The sequence below is a fragment of the Danio rerio genome, chromosome 5, assembly GCF_052040795.2.
Source record: "Danio rerio strain M-AB ecotype USA chromosome 5, GRCz13ab, whole genome shotgun sequence".
Taxonomy (NCBI): Eukaryota; Metazoa; Chordata; class Actinopteri; order Cypriniformes; family Danionidae; genus Danio; species Danio rerio.
Window position 1 is genome coordinate 53,306,302 of NC_141025.1, and position 21,661 is coordinate 53,327,962.

General features: G+C 34.2%; 2 protein-coding genes across 10 annotated transcripts in view; one reads left to right on the forward strand and one right to left on the reverse strand.

Moving 5' to 3' along the window:
* mef2cb (myocyte enhancer factor 2cb) overlaps positions 1-20,806 on the reverse strand; it is a 127,186-nt gene extending 106,380 nt beyond the window's left edge. For all 9 annotated transcript variants that reach the window (XM_087252973.1, XM_087252969.1, XM_087252964.1 and 6 more), the window contains exons 1-2: positions 20,595-20,806; positions 1,607-1,706 (exon numbers count right to left, since the gene is read on the reverse strand). The gene's annotated coding sequence lies outside the window, so the exon portion shown is untranslated. The remainder of the gene's footprint in view (positions 1-1,606; positions 1,707-20,594) is intronic.
* Positions 1-21,661, forward strand: part of LOC147844367 (uncharacterized) — a 768,760-nt gene that overhangs the window by 212,182 nt on the left and 534,917 nt on the right. The gene's annotated exons all lie outside the window — the stretch shown is intronic.

Below are 21,661 nucleotides of genomic sequence, written 5' to 3' on the forward strand. Positions count from 1 at the left end.
CTAGATCTGAAAAATCTATAAAATATCAAAGTATTTAAAAAAAAATCACAATAAGTGAAAATGTCTAAATCACTTTGAGCCATATACGTCTGCATATATTACTCTCCTCTCACAGAGATGCTCTTCACACCATATATTTAAATGAGTTTCCTTTGACTTGATATAAGTACTATAACATGTGCTAAACATGAATAAATCACAGACAGATCTGTCCCACAATGGAATAATTTAAATTAACGTATAAAGTAATCAAAAGAGTAAGAGTTAAAAAAAAAAAAAAAAACACTCATTACACTGTTAATGATTTATGTAACACAGTATTTAACTGTAATGAGAACTGATTTTTACTGCAGGACAGTTATCCGGTATTGCTGTATTTTATAGTTGCAATTGTGAAAATGACTGTTTTTTACAGTAAAGATATACTTTACTGTAAACACATACCAAGGAAGTGATGGAGCAGTAAACAAAGCATTATTGCTGTAATCGATTTACAGTAAGTTACTGTCAAAATGAATTGTAATATGACCTGAACTTTACTGTAGGACAGTTATGCAGTATGTTACTGTATTTTAAAGTTGCATTGTAAAAATTACTTTATATTTTACAGTAAAGATATAGATACAATACTGTAATAAATACTTGAAAAGCAAGATAATTGGTGCTTTAAATGCAAATACAGTATTTTTACTGTTATTGATTTACAGTAAGTTACTGGTGAGCTGCTGCCAGTAAGTTACTGTAGATTCTACAGGAAATTGTTAACAGTGCATGTCAAAGACCACCTTATGAATGTTCAGATATAAACACAACCCAAAATTGTCATCATTAACTCATTTGATTGTATCAACCCTTTATGAGTTTCTTTCTTCTGTTGGACACTGAGGAAGATGTTTTGAAAATTGTTGAAAACCTGTAACCATTGACTTCCATAGCATTTTTGCTTTTCCTACAATAGAAGTCAAAAGTTACAGGTTTTCAGCTTTCTTAAAATATCTTATTTTATGTTCAACAGAAGAAAGAAACTCATAAAGGTGTATATCCACTTAAGGGAGAGTAAAGTAAGTAATTTTCATTGTTGGATGAACTAACTATCCCTTTAATATAAAGAGTTGATAAAGTAATGGAAACTATCATAAATTTTTTTCCATTCCCCCAGTAATCAGAATTTTTTCATGCCGATTTTTTGTGTTTCCTGAAATTCATAATGAACTTTAAACACCACTTGAGTCGCTGACAGACAAACCAGAGGCAGAGGTAAAACATGAAATCAGTTAATGAATTAATAAAGCCTGCTAATCTGCCTGACAGAATGTAACTGGAGCCAGTGCTATCAGCTTCCGTGGGATGCCACTTCTGGGTCACAGGACACTCCGATCTTGAATTGCATTTTTATTGGTAATTTCAATATCTAGATCAATACGGCAGCTATATGATTCCACATGCTGTGTTTCATCAGACTCACTATGTGTTCACAGTTTCTCACGTTCATCCGCTCAGTTATGAGTCAATGAAAACCCCTTTAGCCTCAAGATCGCTAGGCCGCAGTATCATTTTTACAAATTGCTGTGTCCATTTGAAAGCGTGAATATTATGCTATACCCACCACATTCACAATTTCTTCAGTTCTTGCAGCTTCGGCACAGAGCTTTTCCAGGAAGACCCTCTTAGGTTTCAGCGTGTGGTTTTGTTTGTTTAGTTGGCACCTGGTGAAGAGACACACAAAGAGAAAGAGAGAGAAATTCTTTCTGTGTTAATAGCTATATCTAGGCACGGCGTTCAAGACACACTGCATGGCTGGGGGAAGTACAAAAGGAATAAATAAATATATAAACACTGTTATTGAGCTGCCTCTTGCATATTCATGCGCTAGGTAAACTAGATAAAGAACAGGAAGAGGAACAGAAACAACTGTAACTACAGCAACTATAGCTCTCACCATTGATATTGACCTGGCTGATTTAGATCTGCATGAGCATTCGCAGTTTTAAACCACAAATAGTCGTTTGCCCCAGATATCGCTTTTTCTAAGATGCAGAGGACAGATTTTGTTACACATCTGCAAGTAAATATTTACATTTAGTTCCTGTCATTTCCTGCCATTCTTTTTCTCACTCCCTTGTTCTCTCTCTTTCACTCGCTCTCTCTTTGACCAGTTCAGATCTCAGATTGCAGTCCTCATCATAGACTATCATGTTTAGGTTAAAACTTCTACAGAGAGAAATTTTATATGGATTTTTTGCTCTCTATCTCTCACTGAGAAAGCTTAAGAATTTTATTCATTCATTCATTCATTTTCTTTTCAGCTTAGTCTCTTTATTAATCCGGGGTTGCCACAACAAAATAACCCGCCAACTTATCCAGCATGTTTTACGCGGCAGATGCCTTTCCAGCCACAACCCATCTCTGGGAAATATCCACACACACTCTTTCACACTCATATACACTACGGACAATTTTAGCCCACCCAATTCACCTGTACCACATATATCTTTGGACTGTGGGGGAAACTGGACCACCCGGAGGAAACCCACACGAACGCAGGGAGAAAATGCAAACTCCACACAGAAACGCCAACTGACCCAGCCGACGCTCGAACCAGCGACCTTCTTGCTGTGAGGCAACAGCACTACCTACTGTGCCACTGTTTCACCTAGCTTAAGCATTTGTCCAATTTTTTATTAAAATTCAAAATAAATAGCCTATATTTGTAGAGCTTAACAATAAAAAATGATCCTAATAAGATGATAAATTGTTATACACTTATATAAAGAGCATTTTGAGACAATAAGATATTTTACAATGTAATGATCTACAAAATCATTAAGCCTACAACGACTTCAGCTTTCATTGAGCTTCATAATTTGCCAAGAAGTATTAAAAGAACATCTTTTGGATATTATTAATGGTGTGTTTTTGTAATGCAGATACACACCATGAAAAGGTGAAATCATCAAATATTTAAGATCTACTATATACTTACTTAACTACCGCACAGCCCAGAGGGTGCTTTTTGATAATGACATAAACTGTTCACTATAAGTTTTTATGATTAAACACACTTTTTGATCCTGTTGACTGACCTTTCACAAAGTGGCAAGAGGTTTCCTTCTTATTTAAATACTTAAGAAAAATAGTACCTATTCCTATTATAAACCTTATTTGGTATGTTTATATAAAAATGTAATGGTACAATCAAAATCTGGACCATTATACTAAATGGCAAAAGTTAAAAGTTATATCTAAAGTTATTTCAAATGATAAATATATTCTATAATCATACATTACATTTTAGATATCCATTCATTCATTTTCCTTTGGCTTAGTCCGTTTATTTTACCACAGCGGAATGAACCGCCAACTTATCCAGCATATGTTTTACAAAGCAGATGTCCCTCCAGCTGCAACTCAGTACTAGGAAACACCCATACACACTCATTCCACACATATACAACTGTCAGTTTAGTTTATTCAATTCACCTAAAGTGCATGTCTTTGGACTGTGGGGGAAATCCAGAGAAAACCCACGCCAAAACGGGGAGAACATGCAAACACCATAGATAAACTGGCTTATCCCGGGTTTCTTGCTGTGAGGAGACAGTGTTAACCACTGAGCCACCCTGCTATCTATATTTTATATAAATAGTTTAAAATATTTTTGTTATATTTATAATATATAAAGTCAATAAGTATAGCCCTTCTGTGAATTTTTTATTCTTTATTTTTTAATTGTTCCCAAGTGATGTGTAATGTGTAAACACAGAATTCACAGAATAACCTATTATATATTTCACTTTGTAAAAACTCTTATTTCTTTTAGTTTGGCAGAAATAATAACCTTAAAAAACACATTTAAGGTAAAAACACCCTTAAAATAAATGTACACATGCACGCACACATACATTCTGATTGGTTACAGAACAAACCACTGTTGTCCAGCGACTTAACTAATTAACCTAACTTAGTTAGCCTTATTATCCTGGTTAAGCCTTTATATTGCATTTTAGTTGAATACTATACCAGCAGACACAGGACGTCAACATGATGTCAGATTAACGTTGTTCCTCAAAGTCGTTGGGACGTTGCATTAAGTTAGAAAATGAAAGCTGGGTCGACATCAGCTACCAATATCAGGCAGATGCCAATGGCCAACATCCAATCTAAAATCAACCAAATATCAACGTCTAGTGATGTTACAGCTTGACGTTGCATGGACATTACCACTATGACATCTATCAGATGTTGGATTTTGTTTGCTATACCTGTTGCATTAATGTTAGTTTTAGATGTCAATATGATGTTGGTTTAAGATGTTAGCTCGATGTTGGATTTTGGTCACTTTCCAACACAACCTAAAATCAACAAAATATCAATGTCATTTCACATCGTTTTTGGACATCTAAGTAACTTTGTCCTTAGACGCTGGCTAGACAATGCATTTTGGACACCTGGTGTCACAAACTTAATCTAACCTAATAATAATAGCTTATGATGTTGTGTACCTGCTGGATATTGTATTGAAAAATAGTACTGTCATCATTGCAAAGACAAAAGAAATTAGTCATTAGAAATTAGTTAGGAAAGCTATAAATCAGTGTAAAGCAGAATTGCAATAAAAAAAGGTGGCAAACAACGTTGTCTTCAACTGTAGTATTTTAAACAAATAATAAAGTAAATCTCTAAAAAAACTTAAAACTTAAAGATGTGGTTTTATTTAGTATTAGCAATTTTCACCACATTAATTCAGTCTGCTAAACATTGTGCAGCAGAGCTGACTAATGACTTTGTTCAACTTGCTAAATTTGCCTGTTAGATGTTCCCCAAGGGCAATTTACTGTAACATCTCCAAAGGGCATTTCTGTCAATGGAAACATAAAACATTGCAAAGATTAGTCAAATTTCCTGACCTAATTTACAAACAGACAGACACATACTGTATACATGTGCCTACAAAAAAAAATGCTGTTTTCCTTGGCTGTTCATCGACAGCAGGCCGTGGGTCCAAACTGAACCTGCTTGCCATCACTCAGGATCAACAATCCGATTTCCAGTAAGTTCAAAGCCACAAGGAAAGTGTCCAGTAGCAGTTATGTCATTTCGTACACACATACAAGAGGCCTTTCAGAGAAAGGTAATTTTGAGGTTTCGGCCTCATCTGTTCATGTTTGTAACGAGCAGATGTAAGGAGATGGAAGATAAATACACAATGTTAGTGGCTGACAACAATCCCGCCTACGTTGTTTTCTTTTCGGGAGCCCGGTAGTTACCCACGTGCGTGTCTTATTATCTTCAGTCAGACATAAGTATCGTTCGGGGAGGATAGAGGGACACGGCCTCTATTTCGTTTTTATTTTAAGAGCACGATAAACATCAACACATTTTCTTTGGCAAACAGGAGCGAGCAGGGTTTGTTGTGTGCGCGTGCATGTGTGTGTGTAATCTCTTGCTGATCACACTCATGTGAAAACACAATCTGGCTGTCAGGGCTGATAACATTGTCAAGTGCTCAAACAGCAGTACTGAGCTTTCGCAGTGCAGGAGAGCATCACGGGTGAGTCTGTCTCCCGAAATCTGGCCCGATCATGGGTTCTTCTCCCCCCCTCCACATTCTTCCTCCAGATTTTCTCATTCTTTCTCTCTCTCTCTCTCTCTAGAGAGTTTCCGATCTACAGTGGAGAATTCTCCATGGCGCAATTGCCGTTAGTGCTTTTCAATGTTAGACACTTTATTGTATTTTTGAGGTAATTTACTGGCAGCACTGTTGCCAGCAATTTACTGCAACTGCCCCTTTAGAGTAACTTACCTGTAAATGTGTTTTACGTTAGCAGGGTCCTATACAATTTTATTCTACAGTAAAATTGCCCTCCCACAGTTTAATTTTACAGTTAATATATATATATATATATATATATATATATATATATATATATATATATTTTACAATTTTCTAAAAGCCTTACTGCAATATAATTTTACATTCAAAAGCCTTACCACAGTTTAATCTTACAGTAAAAAAGCCTTACCACATTTAAAATTTTACAGTGAAAAAACTTTATCGCAATTTAATTTTACAATAAATTAAATTTTGTACAATTTAATAAATGTCTTACCACTATTAACTTTTGCAGTAAAAAGCCTTACCACAATTGAATTTTACAGTAAGTTACATTTTTACCATTTTAAAAAAAGTCTTAATGCAATTTAATTTTACTGTGAAAAATCCTTACCACAATTTCTTTTTATGGCAAATGCCCTTGATTACATTTGATTTTTAAAACATGACAATTTTTACAGTACTTTTATTGTAATTTATTTACATTTTACTAATTTTTAGTATTCACTATTGGATGTAATACATTCCAAAAGAGTGAAGAGATCATGTACAACAGGGCTTTTATTATTCATTGTTATTATGTCCATTATAAATACTTTACAAAAGTAATTTTATTCATCAATCTATTTTAATTACATTTTGTGATACAAGAAATTTTTTTCATCATCTGTGTCATTTTGTCCACTGTAGCAGTCCTATGAATACAGCAGAATTCCGCAAATTCCTAATATTCAGTTAGTTATGGTAAAGGTTTTAAAATTAATGCAGTGAGTATTACAGTAATGAACTGTAAAGAACGTGTTTGTTTTATTATTGACCATTTTATTATGACCATTTTTACAGGGCAGTAAATAGCTGTAAACTTGCGGCAAAGTAACAGGGTTGTTTCTGTTGTAAACCTTGAAAGGGTTCTGAATGTCCATTTTGTTTTAAAAGCTAAACAATTTGTCATGCTTTATTTATATATTTATTTATACAAAGTCCTTTATTTGATGTACTAAGAAGCCTTTTTGCTTGCTTCAATGAAATTCAGTTTTTGATGGAATAAAATGTCAATTAGTGGTTTTCATTTTGGGTCAAGCCAAACAAAAGCATACATGAGCATGAAAAACAAGATTAAAAATGGCTTCTGGGCAAAATGTTGTTGCATAATGAAGGATATCTATGCATGCTTATGACAAGTGTCGTTACGTGTTATTAGCGTAGTTATACATTTTAAATGCAAAAGTGACATTGTTCGAGATTTCTTTATCATGACAACTTAACCAAGTCTGTCATAAACATGACTATTACTGTCATGACGCTATTATAATTGTGTCATTAATACTTTGGTCACTTTTTTCATTGAAATAAACCAAATTTGTTATTAAATTTCTCAACTTAAAATGCCAACACTCTGAAATACACTTATATCAGTGTCATTATTATGACATGACAAGTAATGAAGTTTTTATCACAGATTCAATTTATATCAATATGGTTGAGGTTACTTTACACTGTTAAATTAAATTCATGACAAAATTATAATGGCCTTGTGGCTATCATGTTTATGTCGGATTTATGACAAGTTATGTTGTCTCTGTGATGTCAATTTGTTATGACATACAAAAAATATTTTGCTGTATTTTTGTCAGGTTGCCATAACAAAGACATCTCGAGAGATGTCACCTTTGCATTTAATTTTTCATAACTGAGCAAATGACACTTAATGACATAAGCTTAGATATAATCTAATTCTTATTCAAGACATGTAAGGTTTCATGGCAGTCCTATGATATCTCCTTCAAGTAAAGTGTTACCTTTAAAACTTTTATGGAGAGTTCCTGAGTAAGTGCTTTTTGTTTGTTTCAATGAAACCTTTTAAATTATATTTTTGAATTAGAGCTAAATATTTAAAGAAGAGACATTTTGAATACTGATTATTGAATTTTATTTAGGGTCAAACCAAATTAACTGTACGGTGTGCTCTATGAGCAGAACAAACAAGACTGAAAAGATTTCTGGACAAAATGTTTTGTTTTTTCCTCTTGTGAAGGCTAGATTCAATTGATTTCAATTTGTACAAGTCAGCTGATCTTGTATTTTTTATTTTTTTATTTTTTGGAATGATTTAACAAAGGATTGTTGTGCTATGTTTGAAAAGGTTAGGTTTACTGCTTTTTTTACACATTTATATATATATATATATATATATATATATATATATATATATATATATATATATATATATATATATATATATATATTTATTTATTTATTTATTTATTTATTTTTTTAAATGTGTGGTTTATATATTGTGAATCTGTTTTCGTAATTTGTAGTAAAGAGCCATTTAAATCGCCCTCCCTCTCTCTGCCACCTTTAATTTCACCCGTTTCCTGTATGTTTCCCTGTTTTCTTTCCAAAACTTTGAAGTTTGTGATAGGCAGACAGATAGACACACTGACAGACAGGGAGAGGAAAACACACTTACAAAACTGGGGTATTTATGCAGCACAAAGTTATGTAAGAGTCTAGCTTTAGAAAGAAATGCTTTAAAGAGCTATGGAATGACACTTTTAATTCTGCCTCAGTTCATGGTGCAGTTATGTCGCAAATATTTAGTTTTTAACCCTATGTTCCGTTGTTACATTTGAGGTCCCATTGAAATGTGTTTAAATGTACATTTGTAAAGCTGCTTTTATGATAAAGAGTATAGAGAGTCACGGTAAATAAAGAGAGTCACGGTGGCTCATGGTGAACACTGTCATCTCACAAACAGCAGGAAGAAGTGTATGTGTGTGTGTGTGTGTGTGAATGTGCGTTTCTCAGTACTGGGATATGGCTGGAAGGGCATTTGCTCCTTGAAACATATGCCGGAACAGTTGGCGGTTCATTCCGCTGAAGCGACTCTCAATAAATAAGGGACTAAGCAGAAGGAAAATGAATGAATGAATAAAAATAAAACTACATACAATCCAGTGCAATAATAGGAGACCAATGTTTCAGGAGTGTGTATACTGGTTAGAGCATCCTAAATTATTATTATTTTTTATTTATTTTTTTCATACATTGACATGGAAAGTGTGTAAATATGCAAACTTTTTGTGTTACTCTGTGCCTAGCAATTTTAATGCTGTATATTTAAGTCAACAAAAAATGTATATATAGTAGTGAGGCAGTGGCGCAGTAGGTAGTGCTGTCGCCTCACAGCAAGAAGGTTGCTGTGTTGCTGGTTCGAACCTCGGCTCAATTGCTGTTTCTGTTTGTAGTTTGCATATTCTCCCTGCCTTCGTGTGGGTGCTCTGGTTTCCCCCACAGTCCAAAGACATGTGGTACAGGTGAATTGAATAAGCTTAAATTATCCGTAGTGTATGAGTGTGTGTGTGGATGTTTCCCAGAGATGGCTTGTGGCTGGAAGGGCATCAGATAAGTTGGCGGTTCATTCCGCTGTGGCAACCCCAGATTAATAAAGGGACTAAGCTAACAAGAAAATGAATGAATATATATATATATATATATATATATATATATATATATATATATATATATATATATATATATATATATACCATAATTTACCATAGCAGCCTAGTCAAGAGGCTATTTATTCAGACTATTCAACATGTCAATTTGGAGGAAAGACCACCTCCACAAAATGCAATTTTAACGCACAATTAAATAAAGAAGAGAGAATGGAATTCTATTTTAAGTCCACTCAAATTTGTAAAAACTAATTCCGTCATGTTGTCCCAACACAAATTGAATGTTTGGAACCCATCGTTTTTATATAAAAAAAAACACTGTAAAAAATGCAGGGTTCCACACAATTTCTTTAGTTTGTCCTAACACAAACTGATTATGTTAGCTCAACAACTTAAAGTAAATTAAAAATCAAACAATTAAATAATCCAACAAAACCCTAAAGAACAAGCAGCAAGCTTGTCCACCAGTAAGCACCACCAAGCTTGATTTTTTTCATTCTTCTCATTTTGGTACACACAGTATATTAAACAAATTAATATACTGTTGATTCTAAGCACAAAGTGAAACAATTTTTTTTATGCTTTTATCTCACATGTTAATGTTTTGTTTGCTTTGATGAAACATTTTAGATGAAATACAATCTCAATTAATGTCAATTGTTGATTTTATTTTAGGTCAAGCCAAACTAGCAGAACACTGTAAATCGCAATAAGTTAAGGTAACTCAAACCATTGAGAAAAATAATTGCAACAAACCATTTAAGTTCAAAAACTATTCCTAATGAGTACTGTGAACTTAATCAATGTAAGAAAATAAAGCAATGTGAGCACAGTAAAACCCCAAAACATAAATGAAGAGAACTCAAACCAACTGAGTACTGTAAAACCCAATAAGTTAGGACAACTCAAACTGTTTGAGTAAACCGATTGCTACAAACCATTTGAGTAAAAAAAAAATCTAATCTATATGAGTACTGTGAACTTACTCCATTTAAGTTGAATTAATGAGGTATTTAATTAACTTTTTACCTTCAACACTAGGTTCAAAACTCTTTTCAAAATTGAGTTAACTACAATAATTTTATTTGGTAAAGATGACTGTTGGGTTTTACAGTGTATATGTGAGCAAGGAAAAAACAAGATTGAACAGACGTCTGAGCAAAATGTTGTTGCTTTGTTTACCGTCCTTGTAAAGTCTAGAGTTTTAATTGATTTTAATTTCTAAATGTCAATAAATGATCTTCATTTGTTTGAATTGATGAAAGGTGTAACAAAGAAGCATTGTGGTCTTTTTTGTAATTTTTCATTTTGTGGTTGGTATAGTGTAAATTAGTTTGTTTTTTTTCTCGTATTTTTATAACAAAGAGCTATACAAAATCTCTATTTCTCTCTCAAAAAATTAAACAAATGAATATCATATATTAAACAAATTAATATACTGTTAATTCTAAACACACCAACCATCTAGAAAAGAAGTTGAGCAAAACAGTTCTCAGTGGAAGCCGAGATCTCATCAGCTCTGACCCTTCAAAGTCCGTATCCACAGCAGGCCATTTTACACACCGCTGCAACTTTCAAATGATTTCAAAGTAATAAAAAAACTGCAACTTAAACTTTCCAAGCACGCAAACTCAAGAAACTTCTGAAAGTGCATAACTGATGCAATCATCCCGGTTTGAGCCCTCTCTTCACTGCATTTAAATAGCACCTGAGCACGCTAACACATATTGTGGTTGGAAGAAAACCAGTAGTGAAGTGTTGACTCGTGTGGGGACAAATTCGGTAATTTGCATGTTCTGTTGGGCAAACAGCGCGTGAACGCTACACCTTTGATTCATTATAAATGAACCACAAGCAGCACAACACGGTTAAGCCTTTGTGTAGAAAGCTGCTGCTCTGGTTTCAGTATTAAAGCTGTGTGCTGGAAAAAGCCACCCCAGTTCCAGTTACCCTGTGCTATACTGAAGTCTGGATCTCCCCTGTCAATACACCTGTATACACTGTCCCACTTGCTAATGGAGGCCTAAATAGGAGCTTGTGTCAAATCACAGTAAAAGTTGAAAACTATATTTGTTTTAGTTCTGACCAAAATGGGCTTTGCACAGCGATCTGAATTGTGAGTGAAATGTGTAACTGCAATGCATATCTCTGCCAGCAGGGGCGCACTAAAGCTTTATTACAGACAAGCCAAAAGTGTCCATCACATTTAATAATACTAATAATACAAAAAAAGGCTAAATAATCAAAAAAATACTTAACATGACAGCTGATTGCAGCAGTGTCCATGATTTTAATAACCAAAGTTTAAACATCAAAGATATGCCTGTCAAAGTTGATAGTATATGAACAATATATTGTAATATACAGATAGAACTTGAAAAAGTTGTTTCTCTGAATTGACTGTATCTTTTATGTTTGGGATTGAGTAAAATGTTTGTTTTGTTCTGTAAAGGTCTGAAAGCAATTCCTCTAAATGTAGAATAAAAAGCTTTTCATTTAAATCTTTTCTTTTTTCCTCTCTGAAAATATTCTAATGTATTTTGACTGATAATCAGGATTATTCCACTAAATATTAATTTCTTAAAGTAAGACAATTGGTATTTTATTGTCAAAAAAGAAACATAATGTTTGAAAAATAATAATAATAAATAAATAAATAAATAAATAAACAAATAAATAAATAAATAAACGTTTTGTTTTAAATGTGAAAAAAATGTCTACAGAATAAAACAAAAAAGTACATTTTACATAAACACAGAGCATCTTAATAAAAACACAATAAACAAACAAACAAACAAACAAACAAGCACATAAATAAATAAATTAATTAATAAAAAATAAATAAATGAATGAATAAATTAATTAATTACTCAATTTATAAATGTTTTATTTTAAATTTGAAAAGAAGGTTAACAGTTAACAGAATAAAACAAAAATTATATTTTCTTAAACACAGCATTTAGTATATTTTACTCTTTAGTTAAAAGTTGTCTTTGTCTGTTAAAGGCTACATAAATATATAAATACATACTTTTAAAAAAAATCTTACACTAATGATTTTTCCTCCTTTCAAAGGTGGAAACTAAGTCACACATAGTCTCTACTAAACTTGCACAGTTATTTCATTGTTTCAACTTGGAGTTTTTTTCACAACGGTGGCACTAAAAAAGATGCCAGCATCACATTTTTCTGTCTCCAGGCTTAGAGTGCCAACCGGTGTTTCCTGAGCTTGTGCAGGAGTCGAGTCCTAACAGATGGTGGGCATTATGGACAGGCAATGGAAATTTTACCTATATTCTCTTATTTTTAATCCAAACTGCTCTTACAATAACTGCTAAACCAGACAGTGTTGATTATCTGTACAGGGGGTGCATGGTTGCGTATGTATAAGTATGTCTGATTTTTTTTTTCTTTTTTGCAGAATGTTTTTGTCTTACAAACTCCTATTAGACATCATATGCAGTTTTACTCTCTTTCATCCCTTCAGTCTTTGTCTGTTTTTCTCTCTTTTTTCCAGCATGTTGAAATTGCTACCATACTACAGTCATGCACATTTCAGGTGGTATAGAAATCAAACTCTCATTTTTAAATCTCTTGTCTGAGTGAAGTCACAAAAAAGGTAAAAAACAAACAAAACAAAAACAAAACAAAACAAAAAACTTGACCTAAGATATGATCTGAGAACTCAGAGACTCTCTCCATATGCCACATAAACTTATAGGGCTTTCTTAGGGCTGCACCACAAAAAAAATATAACAATAAAATGAATAAAATTAATAAATAAACAAACAAATAAATAAATAAATTAATACATAAATAAATAAAAATAATAATAGGTGACGCGGTGGTACAGTAGGTAGTGCTGTCGCCTCACAGCAAGAAGATCATGTTAGCATTTATTTACAGGTATAGACACCTTTAATTGTCATTAAGTCATTATTCTTAGAATATCTTGTTTTGTATCTTGTTTTTCTTCAAATTTATTTCAATTGAAAATAACAGAAAAAAGACAAGTTTTAGGGATATCTAGTTTATCTGGTGAACATCTGGGCTATAGTTAATTAGGGTAACACATGCAGAGAATAATTAGAATCACGTTACTGAATATACATTTGTAAGAGTTTCACGGTCAGATGTAATTTTTATGAGAGTTAAGTATTTAAAGGAATCACACAACATGTTTACTATCATTTTTGCTAATCAGATTATGGGTATTTGTGTCATTATTTAATACATATTCTTCACATTTTTCTACACATATCCATTTGGAATTCTAGAGGAACACATTGTCCGAACATATTCTCTACTAAAAAAAAATATTTTTAATGTGCTTCAGGAATTAAAAGACAACTTGGAACAAACACCTATGGTGAGTCATGTAATACTAGCACAATCCTAGTTTCATTAGAGAATTTGTGATCTGTTCTTCAAAATGTACATCGTGTAAACTGTCTCATATCAAAACAGTCATCTACATAAATTTTTGTTCCTCATGTTAGCTGCATATTTCAAATAACTACATTTTAATTAAGTGGACTAACTTTGACTCTATGAATGTTGATTATTTAATTTGTGCTGAGATAATTGCATTGGTCAGTATAGAAATTAGATGCCATATCTTTATTTGTTAATTTTCACATTGTCTGTACATCCTCCTCAAAAATTTCTGAGTTGTTTTGGAACTTAACTCTCTTGGGAATTTGCCCTGTTTGGTAAATCTGGTCCAAAATGTTCTAATTTTGCATTAAATAAACTCATTTTGCACTACTTTGTTTGTCCAGCATCAACATTGAATTTGGGAGTTTTTACACTGTCAGAAAAAAATAAAGAAAGTGACAGGACAAACTACCTAAGATTTAAATAGCCTTAAATGTAATTAAAAGAACATCAAAGACTCATTTATTGCGTATTACTATATGAAAAAAATTTGTGCATGCATCATATGGAGTTCACTATGTAAGGGTGTGAATTTTACTGTAAGTTCACTAATGCATGCTGGGCTAACACTTTACAATAACAGTACATGAATTATGATCAAAAACTTTACAACATGAGTTAAATTAGTTCATGTGTGAATAACGGCTACCTTAATTGCTTGTTAGTACATGATTGTTAGTTGATTAATGTATTAGTTCATGCTTAATTTAACCATTATGAACTCGTGATATGTTAATGTATAATTATGCCATGACTTTACTTGAAGGGAAACATCATAATTAACTCATTCTTAACTACTCATGAACTCGTTATGCACATCTGTCTAGTGTGTTTACACTGAATATCAATAGAAACATGTTCTGTTGCCATTAGCATAAACACTTTAAAGGTGAAGCAGGTGATTGTCTTCAGAAATATTTTAGTTGTGCTGGTTGAAAGTCTCTTCACATTCCAATAGTATTGGTTAAAGTAAATGATCTAAATGTATTTACATGTATTTTTATATTCTGGGTAAGGTATAAAACTAAAAAAAATCATCCAATTAAATATTGTCGGGCTGACAACTCCCATTCCTATACTGAGGTGAAGTTGGGGTTTATATTCACATTGGTTCATTTTTAAACAATGACAACCTGTGCTCCCTATATTGTTTACCGCTTCTCTGAATATTCGGTCAGAACGAGCATGTAAGTTTGGCTTATGAGTGTAATTCCTGCATGCTGCCGGCCAAGCTAGCTCAACACAGGAGAGAGGGTTCTGCTGTCATCTTTAAGGTGCATGCGCTCGTGTTTTCAGGAGGCGTGGCTTTGGACGGCAGGACTGTGTTTCAGAGATTTATGCTAACAGGTTAGCATTGTAGCAGATCACCTACTGCACCTTTAAACATAGGATTTCATGAGTAATTAAGGATGAGTTAATGGTGATATGCCTTTCTAAGTAAAGTCATGATATTATTATACATTAACAGCTCATGACATCATGTTGGTTACATTTAGTTTTAACTCAGATGTTAATTAATGCATTAATTAACAACATATGCTAACAAGCAATTTGTTAGTCGTTATTCACACATAAACTCATTTGAATCATGTTGCAGTTAAAGTTAAACTCATCATTAATTTATAATAAAGTATTGTTTACATATTAATACATCATTATTTATGAACTGTTATTGGAAAGTGTTACCATTGCAACCAGCAGTGTATGCTGGTTTTGTGATCATTGACTAAAATAGCCTTCTTTCACCTACATAACATTGCGCAGATTAGACCTTTTTTTTATCACGGTCTGATGTGGAGAGGCTTGATTTCTGTAACTCACTTGTCGGGGGCCTACCAGCAAGCTCTCCGAGACGTTTACAGTACAATCAATATTCTGCTGCACGGGTTTTGACACATTCTTCCTCGCGCCACCATATCACTCCTGTACTTCAGCAACTTCATTGGCTTCCTATTAAGTCATGTATGGATTTTAAGACCCTAATTTTAACATATAAAGCAGTGCATGGGCTAGCACCTGACTTCATCTGTGACCTGGTAACTCTGGCTAATCCCACCCGCAGTCTTCGTTCTTCATTTGGACTTTTGCTGTATTAGCCATGCTGTAAACTAAAGACTATGGGTGGTCGTGCTTTTTCATGCAGTGCACCTACGTAAGCTATGGAATGGCCTGCACATCAGCATCAGGAATGCCGCTTCTTCGTTTTAAGAAACTTCTCAAGACTCACCTTTTTACCATTGCTTTTAACTTAGATTGATAATTTTTGTTAATTTAATCATCCAACTCTATTGAATCGTTCATATTTTATTGTTTTATTGTGGTCTTTTTTTTTTTTTACTGTTTTTATTGTTCTGCTTTGTTTGCCTTGTATGCCTTGTAGCGCTTTGGGTCTGAGAAAAGCGCACTATGAATAAAATGTTTTATTATTATTAATGTTATTACTATTATTATCCAGGGTTAAAAATCTATTTGCATTTCTGAATTTTTTTAAATGTATTTTTGTCATTATGACATCAAGTTGCCCACTGGGGTGTACAAAAACCTATTATTGCTAAGAAGTTCCGAAGCAAAATAAAAAAGTAAATATTGTATAAAAATGAATCTTTCTAGCATATTCAAGTCAAGGGTCCATTTTGGACCAATCTACTAATCGAACTATACTTCGACTAAGCTAAGCTGAGTCTAAAACTCTTTCAGCATACTGAGCCACTTTATACTAGCCATATCCTGAAATGCTCAGATCTCAAATTCACATTATATTAATATGGAAACTGACTAATTTACAACTTAGACAAAGTGAAACGTCAAAGGATTTTAACGAGTCGGAAAGCCGCCCTCACAGACACTTCACACTGGAGAATATGGAAGAGTGTTGAAGAGTGATTCTGGTGTACACAAACCCGCGCAGTGCTGCTCTGCTGAACGGCTGCCGCCTAAACCTCTTTGTGCCTGCAATAGCACCCCAGACTCATTCTTATTCAAACAAGATGAGACTGGAGGCAGGCAACAGAGATTAGCCTGAGATCAAAAGGCGGTGAAGCACTCGTGTTTTGTAGATTCAGACGGGTCCCATCCAGCATGTAAGATCCACGGAGCAGCGCCGCGCCGATGCCACCCTCTCCAAGGGACAGAGAGCAGTAAGAAGAGCAAAAAGAGAGAAAGAGAATAAAGAAACGACACGCGGCCAAGACTACAGCTCCACTGTGAAAATATTGGAATTAGATTATGAAAAAAAAGCAGAAAGAAGAAAGAAAAAAGTAAGACATCACTGCGAGCAATTATAATGGATAATTCTATCTTTTTTTTTCAATGCTAGAGAGATGAAACGGTTTCCATGTGTTTAATGTGTTGAGAATTTGTTTTAAATATGAAGTGCTCCTCCGTCGGACAGTAATATGGAAGCATGTAACCTAAGAACATAGCATCTGGATCTGCAATATGCAACATAATGATGGTAACTACTGTGACGCCTGCGTGCCAACTGCGATTAATATAAATAAACGTGGGGGGTTCATTTCTCAGCACCGTATATGTTTGGTAGCTTAATAGAGGCATTAGCACACAAACAGGTCTGTCTTTGTAGCACCCTTAACGCAGACTTGTGCTAGCCCTTTGGTTCTTAGTTAAAGTCAGATCACTTACACTTTTAGATGCTGTGATAAATATGAGGGAAAGCAAACAAGGCTGACTGCCATATTTGTGTAATTTCCGGTTAATTTGGGGCTATTACAGAATTTGCAAATAACATGGGAGCCTGTGGGAGCTTGAAGAAGAGGACTAGCACACACACACGCACACACACACACACACACACATACACAAACAGACAGACAGACAAACCGAATCCTGACATAGCCACTGGCGAATAGACAGAGAAGGGTTCAAAAAGAAAAAGGGTGCCTCCTCTACAAAGTGCACCACCTTTGCTGCGAGAAAACAACGCTTTTTCCCAACCACAATTCAGATCAAAGATTTTTATTTATTTATTTATTTTGGCAGCGAGAAAGTTTTTCAAATGACAAACATGGGAGCTTTGGTAAACTGGGTCAGAGCTGCCTTGCCTGTTTCTCCATGGGGTGGGTTGGTGGGGGGTGCCGAATGTCACACCCCGAACACCCAGGAAGAGAGGGATTAGATGGCAGAAAGCTTGTAAGGGATGCTTTCTTAAAAATATGCTGCCTCAGAAATATTGTTCTCAGAATGCAAATAAAGCGTGCTAGAGAAAAGCAGATTGAATCCCGATTTTATTCTCAAAGGACTAAGCTGATGTCAAAACTAAGCATATATTCCGGAGTCTTAACAAGTATTGTAAATATTGAAAGTAAATATAGATGGGAGAATGTGTGAAATTAAATGTAAATATTAGATTTCATATGCACAGATTATTTCTAAATAACCATATCCAAACTAATGTTGCGCTTTAGAAAAGATTGAATGAAAGTATGGGTCAAAGACAATTTGGTTACAAAAAATACTTAGCTAAGTGGTTAAGTGGGTTGACATATACCACCATTGTGCTCCTGGTGACCTGAGTTCAATTACCAGCTCAAGGTCCATTGCTGACCCTTCCCCTCTCTCTGCTTCCAATACTTTTCTGTCTGTAACCTCCACTATCCTATCCAAATTAAAGGTGAAAACCCCTAAAAAATAAGTATTAAAAATACTTAGACCAGGGGTCATCAAACTCTGTCCTGGAGGGCCGGTGTCCCTGCAGGGTTTAGCTCCAACTTGCTTAAACACACCTGCCTGGGTGTTTCAAGTATACCTAATAACACATTGATTACCATGTTCAGGTGTGTTTGATTAGGGTTGGAGTTAAAGTCTTCAGGACACTGGCCCTCCAGGAACAAGTTTGGGGACCACTGACTTAGACTATACATACTGTATAAAGCATATTGCAGTAAATATGACTAAAAGTTCCACTTTAATATCTTAAATAAAATGTCAAAATCTGGGTGATATTACATTTTAATGTATGTATAAATGAAAAACAAACAGACAACAACAAAAAAATTTAAAAAGTAAGCAGCCACTTGTTAATTTAGAGCTTCTAGGTATTTAATAGGTGTGGGTTTGATAGAAATGATAGATATGACATCTACCTATACTTCTTCAAATATCAAATTTCATTCATTTAGTTAAGTTGTAATTCAGTTTTAAGAAAATCTTTTCAGTTAGGGTTGTTAAGGAAATTAGGCTTATTCCAAAAAAAAAAAAAGAAAAAAAAAAGAAAAAAAGAAAGAAAGTTTTCTTAACTTGTCTGAAATCAAAACATTGAAACATACATTTTAAAAAAATTAAGCCAGTAAAACAACTAAAAAAAATAACATAATCCTTAGATTATGATTATATATATATATATATATATATATATATATATATATATATATATATATATATATATATATATATATATATATATATATATATACATATATATACATACAGTTATATACATATATATATATATATATATATATATATACACAGTTAAGCATAAATTAACAGTCCACATGCGCTAAGCATTTCTTTTTTTAGAGCAAACTAGGTAAATGTGAGAAGAAAATTCACATTAAAAGTCTTTCTGCAGCTGAGATTAACTCAACTTAAAGTAACAAGTTGGCAGGAGCTTTTTTGGGTAAACTTTTAATGTTTTGCTCGCAAAACTAATGTTTTTAACTTTCATTCATTCATTCATTTTCTTTTCGGCTTAGTCCCTTTATTAATCCACTGTTACCACAGCAGAATGGACCGCCAACCTATCCAGCATATGTTTTATGCAGCAGATGCCCTTTAGCCACAACCCATCACTGGGAAACATCCATACACACTGATTCTCACACATACAGTACAAACAATTTAGCCTATCCAATTCACCTACCACATGTTTTTGGACTGTGGGGTAAACTGGAGCATTGGGAGGAAATATACGCCAAAATGGGGAGAACATGCAAACTCCACTCGATCCAACTTGGGCTCGAACCAGCAACCTTCTTGCTGCGAGGCGGTTGTGCTACCCACTGCGCCACCATGTTGCCCCTCTTTTTAACTTAACTAAGAAAATTTAGATTTAGGTTAAGTAAACATGTTAAATGTAGTTGCACAGACATTTTTTTACTGATTTTTGCCAATCCACCAACAACAATAACAACAAAAAGCTGTTTTGTTCAAGTTGGATTTTATACAGTGTGTCTGAAGACATGTCTCATATTGAGAATGTCTTACAATTATAAAAGACTTCTGTTTTCTTTGGTTTTAAACACTCGCCACAGGTTCCCTGAGTTCTCGTGTGTAAACTTTTCAAGCCGCTCAGACCTCTTCTGCTAGTGTAAGCTCACCAATTCCCCTGTTGTTTCAGACTTAAACTAGCAATGTCAAACTTGTACTAAGGCCAGGGTGATACAAATTGATATTGATTCTGTCGTGGCAGCAAGCGCAGGAGTGAGGAGAATCTGTGCTGAGACTACAAGCTTTCCCCCATGCTTCATTTCAAACCAAGCAAATAGTTGTTGGATTCAATTACTCTAAACAGGAGTAATAATTAAGTCTGACGTTGAGGAATTAGAGCAACATAAAAGTACCATATAATCTCAGGATTACAGAGTCCTTCTCTATGTAATCATACATATTCTACCTGTACTAATACAGTAGCCCAGCAGTTTGAGGATCACTACCAATGGTTGTGTGTGAGAAGTTTTGAACACAACAAAATGTTTTAAGACAAATGAAAAAAAGTCTTTTACTTCAATACACTACGCTCAGTAACTGTGCAGTTCTGGATTTTTCCACAGACACACTTTTTCGCCTCATCACAAAAATGGGAAGGAGGAAGGGAAAAGAATAGAGAGGAAAAAACTCACCGGTGCCGATCTTGTGCTTCCCCAGGAAGTCACACCCTGCAGCTCCAGCTGTGGGCCAGGTTAATCAAACACTTACAAAGGTTTTAATCAATTAAACAAAAAATAAATGAAATGAAACAAAAGAAATGTCCTGCATTAATAAAGCCAGACCAGCTGGCTTTGAAGAGAAACCCTAACTTGGGTTGTGTTGCCCCGCAAACGATCCTGGATCTGAAAAGGGTGTTATGCGTACACACAGAAATGAGACACTTGCTCTCTAAACGCACACCCCCCATGAAAAAAAGTGGCCCATGAGATTTGTGGCACAAGTATTTGGCAGTGCCTGATCTCCACCTGTTCCTGTCTCTCTGGGCTCAGAGGTAAATTTAGGCTCGAGAGACATCAGTGACACCCAAACCTTTTGTCATTGCTGGAATTGCTGTCCCAACTGTCATCCAGAGCATCAAACAAACTGGGGCATGTCTTGCATAAGAGCATGCATAAATGGTTACATGTATATCTATCTATTAAGAGTATAACGGCACACCAGTTTGGACCAGTTTGGACCGAAAATGTTTGGTAGATGTTTTTAGATTTGGTACTTATGGTACATTTGGTTACACTTGATTTTGAGGGGCCTTGTTACAGTTTAACTATTCATATAACTCCTGAGTAATATTAGTTAAGACTTACTATTTAGTTAGAATACTTACTATATGGTTAGGATTTGGATGGATGTTTGATTTTGGGTTGGATTAGGTGCATATGCATAACTGTAATTATTACTATAGTAAGTTCATTGACATGTCTAAGAAGGACACCGTGAAGTAAACCGGAACTAGTTTATTATATGTATGTTCATTTTAACGCTTGTGTGTTGTTAGGGATGTTTTCATCCACTCTGAGGTGATTTTGAGTCTGAATGTGCCATAGCTTTGTCTGTGTTTAACAAATAATTTTTGGTGACAAACCTTATTTTGGGAAAATGCTTTGAAAGTTTTAAAAAAAATCAACAATTAACTTAACACAAATTTACTACCCTTTTCGTTATGTGGATGTTAGGTGGTTTCTTTATATGGCTTTCATTG